Here is an 11,107-nt window from a genome sequence, read left to right as displayed (position 1 = left end):
GCTGGATGCCCTTATGGTGTGTGTCAGTATATATGTGTATAAGTCCTTTTTTTGTTTTTCATATTAAATCCCAGTATGGTAATGGTTAGCGATTTTCTTCACAACTTCAGGGAGTGACGACCCTGCCTGACACGAGTCCCAGGCTCAGCTGACTCCGGCTGGTAGTACCCAGTACGGGCCCCTATCCAGGATTACTGAAAGGAGATAACCTCCAAAGAAATCCGGAGTGGTGCCCTGTAGGCGGTTTAGTGTTCGACTCGACACTCTTCCGGCAGCTCCTGCAACCAAAGCTGGTGCCAAACGTAATACTCTGCACTCCTTTGGACTACATCAGCAAAGTCAAGAGAGGAATCCTGACGATTGGGCTACCCAGGATTTTCTTACATCTAAGCCTGTGCAAAACTGGAGAGGACACTTCAGTGACATCTGTGTCACCTGCCAGAGGGAGTGTTTGTCCAGGATAGGACTACACAGCCGCTGCAGGACATGTAAATGACATGAAATGTAAAAACCAGACTGGATTATTTTATGTGCAACTCCATTGTCTCCTGAGACAAAAAGGATGCCAACAACAACAACAACAACATCCCAGTATACTCTTTACTCTCTTTTACTCTTCCTTGTTTCAGTCATATGACTGCGGCCATGCTGGAGCACCGCCTTTAATCGAGCAACTCGACCCCGGGACTTATTCTTTTGTAAGCCCAGTACTTATTCTATTGGTCTCTTTTGCCGAACCGCTAAGTACCGGGGACGTAAACACACCAGCATCGGTTGTCAAGCAATGCTAGGGGGACAAACACAGACACACAAACACACACATACATATATATACATATATACGACGGGCTTCTTTCAGTTTCCGTCTTCCAAATCCACTCACAAGGCTTTGGTCGGCCCGAGGCTATAGTAGAAAACACTTGCCCAATGTGCCATGCAGTGGGACTGAACCTGGAACCGTGTGGTTGGTAAACAAGCTACTTACCACACAGCCACTCCTGTGTATAATCGTAATTTACACACAGTGAACGGAATTTGTAAAAAAAAAAGATCTTTGCTTGAGAAGACCTATTGAGCCAAGTAAAACCAATATCATAGCTGTGGCCAGTGACCCCTGACTGGTATGTAAAAAGCGCCATCCAAACGTGGCTGATGCCAGTACCGCTTGACTGGCCCTTGTGCTGGTGGAATGTAAAAAGCACCATCCAAATGTGATTGATGCCAGGACCGCCTGACTGGCACCTGTGCCGGTGGCACATAAAAAGCACCCACTACACTCTCAGAGTGGTTGGCATTAGGAAGGGCATTCAGCTGTAGAAACACTGCCAGATCAGACTGGGGCCCGGTGCAGCCTCCTGGCTTCCCAGACCTCCATCAAACCATCTGACCCATGCTAGCATGGGAAACGGATGTTAAACGATAATGATATGATAAAACAAAGCTGAATCCTGTGAATTTTACGAAACTCTTCACCTCACCCTTGGAAAAGAATTTTTCATATTAAATTCCGATATAATTGTTATCTGCACAATTTGATGTTTGTAAAAAAGTTTCGTTAAAAGATTTCCATTTTTCTGAAAGTTAGGAAACAATTTTGGTGTGGTGATGGAGGGGAGGTCACGCGTTTGTAGATAATAAGCCAAGGTACCAGTTGTATACTGAGGTCGATGTAATGGACTTACCCTCTCCCTCGAAATTACTGGCCTTGTGCCAAGATTTGAAACCAATTTAGGGCGACGAATTTGGCAGAATCGTTAGCACGCCGGGCGAGATGCTTAGTGGCATTTCGTCTTCTGACTTTGCCTTTCAACCTTTCGGGATCGATAAAATAAGTACCAGTTGGACGTTGGGGTTGATTTAATCGACTTGTGCCCCATCACCACCCCTGAAATTGCTGGCCGCGTGCCAAAAATTGAAACCAAGAATATGACGACCCTTTCGCTGAGTAAGGGGAGACAACACCAAACTTAAGGGTAGAAGGGACGTAACTCTGTTAATTAAAACTAATATATAATATCGATTTCAAATTTTGGTGAAGATGCATGACTTACATCGACTTCAATACGCAACTGGTACTTATTTTTAAGGCGGCGAGCCGCCAGAATCGTTAGCACGTCGGGCGAAATGCTTAGCGGTATTTCGTCTGCCGCTACGTTCTGAGTTCAAATTTCGCCAAGGTCGACTTTACCTTTCATCCTTTCGGGGTCGATAAATTAAGTACCAGTTATGCACTGGGGTCGATGTAATCGACTTAATACCTATGTCTGTCCTTGTTTGTCCCCTCTATGTTTAGCCCCTTGTGGGTAATAAAGAAATATGTACTTATTTTATCGACTGCGAAAGGATGAAAGGCAAAGTCGACCTCAACGGAATTTGAACTCAGGGCGTAAAGACGGACGAAATGCCGCTAAGCATTTTGTCCGGCGTGCTAACGATTCTGCCAGCTCGCTGCCTTAGACTAATACGTAATATCGGTAACGAGTTATAAGTGAAAAATACAAATAAAGGTAAAAGGTTTTATATGTGTTACTAAGCTGCTAACAGGACCGGAGTACAATATAAATATGGTTTGGTTATCCCATGTGACCTACGATCAAAGTAGGCTCCAGGTTATAACAGAATTTCGAAAGCCGTTTACGTTCTGAGTTCAGTTCCTGTCAAATTCATCTTCGCATTTCACTCTTCTAGAATCGACAGGACAAAGTACCAGGCAAATAAAGTGATCGGTTTAATATTCCTCTAATATAGGGCTGGGAAACATTTTTTGAGAAGCGGGTTTCGTGAGACACAGCTCATTATCTGATAGGCCACACTACTAAAAAGATACACGAAGGTAACTTTTCATTAGGCGTACCATTCAGAAATGGTACTCAATGCATTCTCATAATGCATTCCAGTTGTGAATGAAATTATAAAAGGACAAAAGGAGACGGTAAAAGGCCAGACGGCATGACAATTTTCCCGTTTCGCGGTGGTAGGTCCGCTTATCTGGGATGTTACACTCTGACACCCGCTTAGCGAACTGCCAGCCCAGGCTTCGCTGCTCGTCAAACAGATTTGTGGTCGAGCCTGTGATAGTGGAGGCTTGAGGCGTTCTTGGCCCTCCGACTATGTCCCACCTCACTCCCATCAGGGCAGGGGTGGCCATCCGCAAGTGCGGCTGTCCCTGCCCGTCTCCCTCATCATCCTCCGGGCAGGGGTGGCTATCCACAACTGCTGTTGTTCCTACCCGTTTTCTTCGTCATCCTCCGGGCAGGGGTGGTTATCCACAAGCGCGGCTGTACCTGCCCGTCTCCCTCGTCAATCCTCCGGGCAGGGGTGGCTATCCGCAAGCGCGGCTGTACCTGCCCGCCTCCCTCGTCATCCTCCAGGCAGGGGTCGCTATTCGTAAGTGCGGCTGTTCCTGCCCGTCTCCCTCGCCATCCTCCGGGGAAGGGTGGCTATCCCCAAGCGTGGCTGTTCCCGCCCCTCTCCCTCGTCATCCTCCGGGGCCACGCCTTTTCCATTTTGTCCGCCAGAACGATGAAGCAGAGCTCCATAGTTATAGCTGTTTCACCCCTTTAAAAAGAACAACAAAAAACAGTACTCTGAGACCCATAAACCAGATGACACGTTTTTAGGATCCCAGTTGAAAAGAGTTCAAATACGAGGTGGCAGAAACGTTAGCACGACAGGCGAAATGCGTAGCTGTATTTCGTCTGCTGTTACGTTCTGAGTTCAAATTCCGCCGAGGTCGACTTTGCCTTTCATCCTTTCGGGGTCGATAAATTAAGTACCAGTTACGCACTGGGGTCGATGTAATCGACTTAATCCCTTTGTCTGTCCTCTCTGTGTTTATCCCCTTGTGGGTAGTAAAGAAATTGGTATTTCGTCTGCTGCTACGTTCCGAGTTCAAATCCCGCCGAGGTCGACTTTGCCTTTCATCCTCTCGGGGTCGATAAATAAAGTACCAGTTAATCCCTTTGTCTGTCCTTGTTTGTCCCCTCTGTGTTTAGCCCCTTGTAGGTAGTAAAGAAATAGGTATTTCGTCTGCCGTTACGTTCTGAGTTCAAATCCCGCCGAGGTCAACTTTGCCTTTCATCCTTTCGGGGTCGATAAATTAAGTACCAGTTACGCGCTGGGGTCGATGTAATCGACTTAATCCGTTTGACTGTCCTTGTTTGTCCCCTCTATGTGTAGCCCCTTGTGGGTAGTAAAAGAAATAGGTATTTCGTCTGCCGTTACGTTCTAAGTTCAAATTCTGCCGAGGTCCACTTTGCCTTTCATCCTTTCGGGGTCGATAAATAAAGTACCAGTTAATCCCTTTCTCTGTCCTTGTTTGTTCCCTCTGTGTTCAGCCCCCTGTGGGTAGTAAAGAAATAGGTATTTCGTCTGCCGTTACGTTCTGAGTTCAAATTCCGCCGAGGTCGACTTTGCCTTTCATCCTTTCGGGGTCGATAAATTAAGTACCAGTTACGCACTGGGGTCGATATAATCGATTTAAACCGTTTGCCTATCCCCTCTGTGTTCAGCCCCTTGTGGGTAATAAAGAAATAGGTATTTCGTCTGCCGTTACGTTCTGAGTTCAAATCTCGCCGAGGTCGACTTTGCCTTTCATCCTTTCGGGGTCGATAAATTAAGTACCAGGTACGCACTGGGGGTCGATGTAATCGACTTAACCCCTTTGTCTGTCCTTGTTTGTCCCCGGGCAGTAAAGAAATAAATACTTTGCCAAAGAGAAAGTACGATTCAATCTGATTTCGTCAGCCAGGCAATTTGCATGGCTGCTGCTGCTGTTCGCTGCGCGTAAAACGTCATCGAAACGTGAGTAAATTCTGCCCTGGCCTCGTGTTTTTTGTGTGTATCAATGTGCGATGTACATATGGTGAGAATTCGCTTCTCGATCAAACACTCTGCAATCAGCATTTAAAAACCCATTAATTATCATTTTTTTTTTCGACACCAAGTGATTTTGGTTTCTCTGATTCGAAAGATCAGTAAGTAACCCAGATGCCTTTATTTATTTATTTATTTCTCTAAACCGTGAGTGTCATGTCTGGGTTGTAAACCTTAAACAAACGAAACTCCCTGATCTCTCACAATTAATCCGTTTGTCCTTATTTTTTGAAAGATATTCCAGCTACATGGGTATTGTTTAATTTGGCCGATTTAACCCCTTTTTAATATCTTATATTTCTCTTCTTTTATCTTATAAACCATTTATATATATATATATATATATATATATGGTATATGGTTAATACTGTTGTGTAAACTGGGCTGTCTAAACCCATGGCAAACCGTAAAACCCAAGTAAGCTCAATGCAGTAAAGTAGGGACATATTTTGCATACCTTGACGCTTAGATACGGTTCAATAAGGCTCTAGACACAGTAGATCGGCTTGCTAGAAATAGCAGTTAAATTTCTCTCAAATCACATGCTAACATTAAAAAAGAAAGAAACAAACAAAAGAGACTTTTGATAATGTAGTGTATAAATGATAGGTAGTCACGGCTGGAAAGCCCATGATTGTAACAATATCCTTAATTATTGATAAATGCAGGTGTCAATAAGTTAGCGCGCATTCTAGATCGAATCCCCCAATATTGTGTTGTGTCTGGGGAGAGTCATATTGGTTTATTTGTAATTGGGTAGGTCAATAAATTTATGCAGGTATTGAGGTATAAGTTGATTGAACGTGAGCCAATGCAACACTGGTACCGAATCGATTCTGATGGGACGAAAGGTGAAACAGATGTTTGCGGAATTCGAACTCAGAACCTCACTGGGTAAATCTACCTACTGTAACACAGTCTGATGCTTCCCTGACTCGAACTACTACTGTCTCTTTTCTTCACCAAAAGCCCATCCATGTGAATTAATCTGCTGATGTTCTTCACAAATGGCAAAAACCATCGCAGACATCCCCTCCCTTGGTATAGAGTTTTTTTGTTTCTGTGAAAAAAAAAAAAACTCTCGATTCCAATGTATTTTGGTTTCTCATTAGATTTTGTATAATTAACGTCGCTCGTGAGTTTGGTAAAGGCGTTAATGCCATCTCTTAGAATTTCTCTGCCTCTTTGTTTTCATATATTTTATGTCAGAAGTCGTTCTGCTGTTAGACTTGGGAAAGACACGAACATCAGAGACCTGTATGGTTTCACACTTACCAAAATAAAAACCCAAATTAGTTTTACCAATATTCTTGTGAAAGAGATGTACCCAGCACAGCATCTTCCCATTTATATTTACCCACTCGATGCTTCATTCGCATGGATGTCGAGTGACTTTCGTTTATTAAGCATATAAAGTTTGGTTCTTTCGAAGGCAGCACTTAACTTAGCTTTGGGGAGCAGCAGTTTTCTTTATTTCGTTGCACAAGTAGCAGAACAACAACAAAAATAATGGGCATTCCTTAACACTTCGGGTATTCCCGTGGGTTGTGGAATAAAGGTATAACGAAATTATGCCAGCAATGTTTAATTTTAAACTTGAAGAAAAAAAAGCCTTGCATATTTGTTCTTATCTGTTTCATGTGTGTCTGTAAAATCCGCAAATTTCCAAGCAGAAAACAGAATCGAACTGTCATCTGCTTCCACGGAAATACTCGAAGTGAAGTATTTTGATTTTGTCGAGTTATATCGAAAGAATGCCAAATAGTGCATTTCGTCTGTCGTTACGTTCCGAGTTCAAATTCCGCCGAGGTTGACTTTGCCTTTCATCCTTTCGGGGTCGATAAATAAAGTACCAGTTACGCACTGGGGTCGATATAATCGACTTAATCCCTTTGTCTGTCCTTGTTTGTCCCCTCTATGTTTAGCCCCTTGTGGGTAGTAAAGAAATAAATATATATATATATATATATATATGGCGATCATTCGTTACTAGTAACATAACTCATTATATGTGTGTGTGTATATATATATATATATAGTACGTGACTATTTTATCTTTAACTTGTTTCAGTGTTTGGATTAGTCTTTGCTGGGGCATCGTCCTAGGAGGGTGTTGCCGAAGGAATCGACCCTAGTACTTATTTTAAAGGCCAGTTATTCATTCAAGCGATCTTGTTTCGCCAAACTGCTGAGTGACGTGGACGTAAATAAACCAACACCGGTTGTTATGCTGTAGTGGGTGGGGACAACTAATACACCTTGTTGTTCCCTAACCTGTCTGGTTGCATTTCCCCTTATCTTTTGTAAATGCGCTCAGCACAGAGGCACAACTGTTTCCAACCTGTTCTCTCTTTATCTCAGAAGTGTAGCCGCTTTTATCCACACTGTTTTGTTTGAGTGGTTTTGTCATTAGGGGTTTCGGTCAACCATTTGATAGGATCAGTGTATCCTTTTCCCATCAGTGTGTCCGCATCGACTGGCCTCCATGCTGGTAGCACGTAACAAACACCATCCGATCGTGGCTGTGCCAGCCTCGCCTGGCCTCCGTGCCGGTGGCACGTAAAATGCACCATCCGAGCATGGCCATTCGCCAGTCTCGTCTGGCACCTGTATTGGTGGCACATAAAAAGCACCATCCGAGCGTGGCTGTTCGCCAGCCTTGTCTGGCACCTGTGTCGGTGGCACATAAAAAGCACCCACTACACTCACGGAGTGGTTGGCATTAGGAAGGGCATCCAGCTGTAGAAACACCGCCAGATATGACTGGCCTGGTGCAGCCTTCGGGCTTCCCAGACCCCAGTTGAACTGTCTGACCTATGCTAGCATGGAAAGCGGACGTTAAACGATGATGATGATGATGTGTCATTTCCAAAACCCTGAGCTTGCATGCAGTCCACTGCACATAGTTGTATGCAGCACACAATGAAATGGTTCTTTGCTGAAAATGGAAACAGTAACCAGGCAGCTTAACCCTTTTTATTATCATGTGGGTTCAAGTCTTACAGGCAGCCTTTGACTTTTCCTATAGAAAAAGGTTTCCCAACCCAATATTTATTGTCATTTATAGCTTCATGTTTCCTTTGTTGGTAACAAAGGACCTCTCCCTCAGAGTGAAGGGTAAATTGTATGATGCCTGTGTGGACAGCCTTGCTACACAGCAGTGAAACACGTGCTGTGACTGCAGGGGACATGTGAAGACTTGTCAGAAATGGAGCGAGCATGCTCTGCTGGGTATGCAAAATAGGTGAGCCTGTACAACAGTGTAAGCATCTTGAGAGAAAAATTGGGCATAAGTGGCATAAGATGTGATGTGCAAGAGAGGTGACTGGAATGGTATGGTCGTGAGCTAGCAGAAACGTTAGCACGCCGGGCGAAATGCTTAGCGGTATTTCATCTGCCATTACGTTGTGAGTTCAAATTCCGCCGAGGTCGACTTTGCCTTTCATCCTTTCGGGGTCGATGAATTAAGTACCAGTTACGCACTGGGGTTGATGTAATCGACTTAATACCTATGTCTGTCCTTGTTTGTCATCTCTGTGTTTAGCCCCTTGTGGGTAATAAAGAAATAGGTATGGTTGTGATGTGTTTGGATGAGGACAGCTGCATTGAGAAGTACTGATCTCAAACTGTGGAGGGAACCTGTGAAAGCGGTAGAACCAGGAAGACATGGAATGAGGTGGTGAAGCATGATTTCTGGATGGTAGGTCTGATGGGGGTGATGACTAGTGACTGAGACCCTTTGGCACAATGCTGTGATTGAGAAGACTCATCAGGCTGGGTGCAATTGTAGTTGTGGACAGTGTTGGTGACGCGTATAAGGCACCTGTGACATCATCATCATCGTGACACATAAAAGGCACTTACTACACTTTTGGAAGGGCATCCAGGTGACGAGCTGGCAGAAACGTTAGCGCACCGGGCGAAATGCTTAGCGTTATTTCGTCTGCCGTTACGTTGTGAGTTCAAATTCCACCAAGGTTGACTTTGCCTTTCATCCTTTCGGGGTCGATAAATTAAGTACCAGTTACGCACTGGGGTCGATGTAATCGACTTAATTCGTTTGTCTGTCCTTGTTCGTCCTCTCTGTGTTTAGCCCCTTGTGGGTAGTAAAGAAATAGGAAGCGCATCCAGCCATAGAAACCAAACCATAATTTAGACTGGAACCTGGTACAGATCTCTGATACATTATAGCATCAAAATGAAACCCTTAACACACCAGCAACTTAATATTTGATCTCACTTCTAAGAAAGGGTTAAAGACATAAATTGACCCCTCCAGCTTGTTTTAACTTGCTAATGTCAGTGGGTTTGCATGCATTGTGTTTCGTGGATAGTTAAGGAAAGTGCACGAGTGCTGACAAAAATTGTGTGGCATGTGCAGCTGTGACTGCTTTTACTTTTCGTGAACATATTGTTGCTGAAGTGTATACTTAGGAGTGGCTGTGTGGTAAGTAACTTGCTTACCAACCACATGGTTCTGGGTTCATAGTATCTGCTACTATAGCCTCGGGCTGGCCAAAGTCTTGTGAGTGGATTTGGTTGATGGAAACTGAAGGAAGCCCGTCGTATGTGTGTGTGTGTCTGTGTTTATCCCCCTACCATCTTTGACAACAGATGCTGGTGTGTTTACGTTCCCGTCACTTAGCAGTTTGGCAAAAGAGCCCAATAGAATAAGTACTAGGCTTACAAAGAATAAGTCCTGGGGTTGATTTGCTTGACTAAAGGCAGTGCTCCAGCATGGCTGCAGTCAAATGACTGAAACAAGTAAAAGTATATGTTCTACAATACATTATGGCAATTAAACCAACTGTTTTGTTAATAAATTTCAATGAAAATACTGAAGTTAGTAAAAATAACTTTGATATTATTGTTATTAAGCTGGTATTTGGGACACTACGTTAGCAGGAAGTTATAAAATGCCTTCATGCAGGTCACTCGAAACAGAAAGTTTGTGTCCTAGAACCACGGTTGATCTCAAGCAAGTTGGTATTAAATGAGTTAAAGGTTAACACTGCTAATTTAACCGTTTAGCATTCAGCTTATTCTGTCAAATGGAATCCTTATTTATTCCCATCGTTTTGAATTCTTCATGCATTCATCATCATCATAATCGTTTAGCGTCCGCTTTCCATGCTGGCATGGGTTGGACGGTGCAACTGGGGTCTGGGAAGCCAGAAGGCTGCACCAGGCCCAGTCTGATCTGGCAATGTTTCTACGGCTGGATGCCCTTCCTAACGCCAACCACTCCATGAGTGTAGTGGGTGCTTTTTACGTGCCACCGGCACAGGTGCCAGACTAGGCTGCATTCTCCCATAATTTTGAAATTTCAATGCTGAGGTTGTTTGTTTTCAAAATGACTCTGTAGGCTAGATGTGAGCGGTCAGGTCTGGCCAGTTTGAACATAAATCATCATCATCATTTAACGTCTGTTGTCCATGCTGGCATGAGTTGGACGGTTTGATGAGGGCTGGCAAGCTGGAGATCTGCCCCAGACTCCATTTTGATTTAACATGGTTTTCTACGGATGGATGCCTTTCCCAATGCCAACCCTTCCAACAGTGTAATGGGTGCTTTTTATGTGCCACTGGCATGGGTGCCAGTTGTGTGACACCAGTGTCTGCCTCGACTGTGATTCCACTCGGCTTGGTGGGTTTTCTTCTCAAAGTACGGCACATTGGCAAAGGTCTCGGTCATTTGTCATTGCCTCCACCAGACACCCAACACTCCAATGGGGCTTTTTACGTGCTACCAGCATGGGTGCCAGTTACGCAACACCGGCAGCAGCCACATTGCCTCCAAGTAGAATATCTGGGCCAGACAAAGAATGAACCTATGTTTACTTAATGGAAGATCTGACTTAGTCAGAATAGAAATGATATCAGGACTTAAAGGGGTTGAATAAGAGTTTTATGAGTCCAACAACTGTTTGTGGGGGATTGATGGGCCAAAATAATGATTGTAAATTGATTCCATCACCAGGCGCAGGAGTGGCTGTGTGGTAAGTAGCTTGCTAACCAACCACATGGTTCCAGATTCAGTCCCACTGTGTGGCATCTTGGGCAAGTGTCTTCTGCTATAGCCCCGGGCCGACCAATGCCTTGTGAGTGGATTTGGTAGACGGAAACTGAAAGAAGCCTGTCGTATATATATATATATATATATATATATATATATATATGTATATATGTATATATAATATGTATATATGTATATATATATATATATATATATA

At 43.9% G+C, this 11,107-nt stretch overlaps 1 protein-coding gene across 1 annotated transcript in view; it reads left to right on the top strand.

The window, feature by feature from the left end:
* Positions 1-4,818: 4,818 nt before the first annotated feature.
* LOC115223825 (translation initiation factor eIF-2B subunit delta) overlaps positions 4,819-11,107 on the top strand; it is a 30,277-nt gene continuing 23,988 nt past the window's right edge. Inside the window, exon 1 of the mRNA XM_029794502.2 lies at positions 4,819-4,976. The gene's annotated coding sequence lies outside the window, so the exon portion shown is untranslated. The remainder of the gene's footprint in view (positions 4,977-11,107) is intronic.

Source organism: Octopus sinensis, linkage group LG24, assembly GCF_006345805.1.
Source record: "Octopus sinensis linkage group LG24, ASM634580v1, whole genome shotgun sequence".
NCBI classification, from domain to species: Eukaryota; Metazoa; Mollusca; class Cephalopoda; order Octopoda; family Octopodidae; genus Octopus; species Octopus sinensis.
The sequence above is the reverse complement of the archived record's forward strand: the minus strand, read 5'-3'. Positions and strand labels throughout refer to the sequence as shown.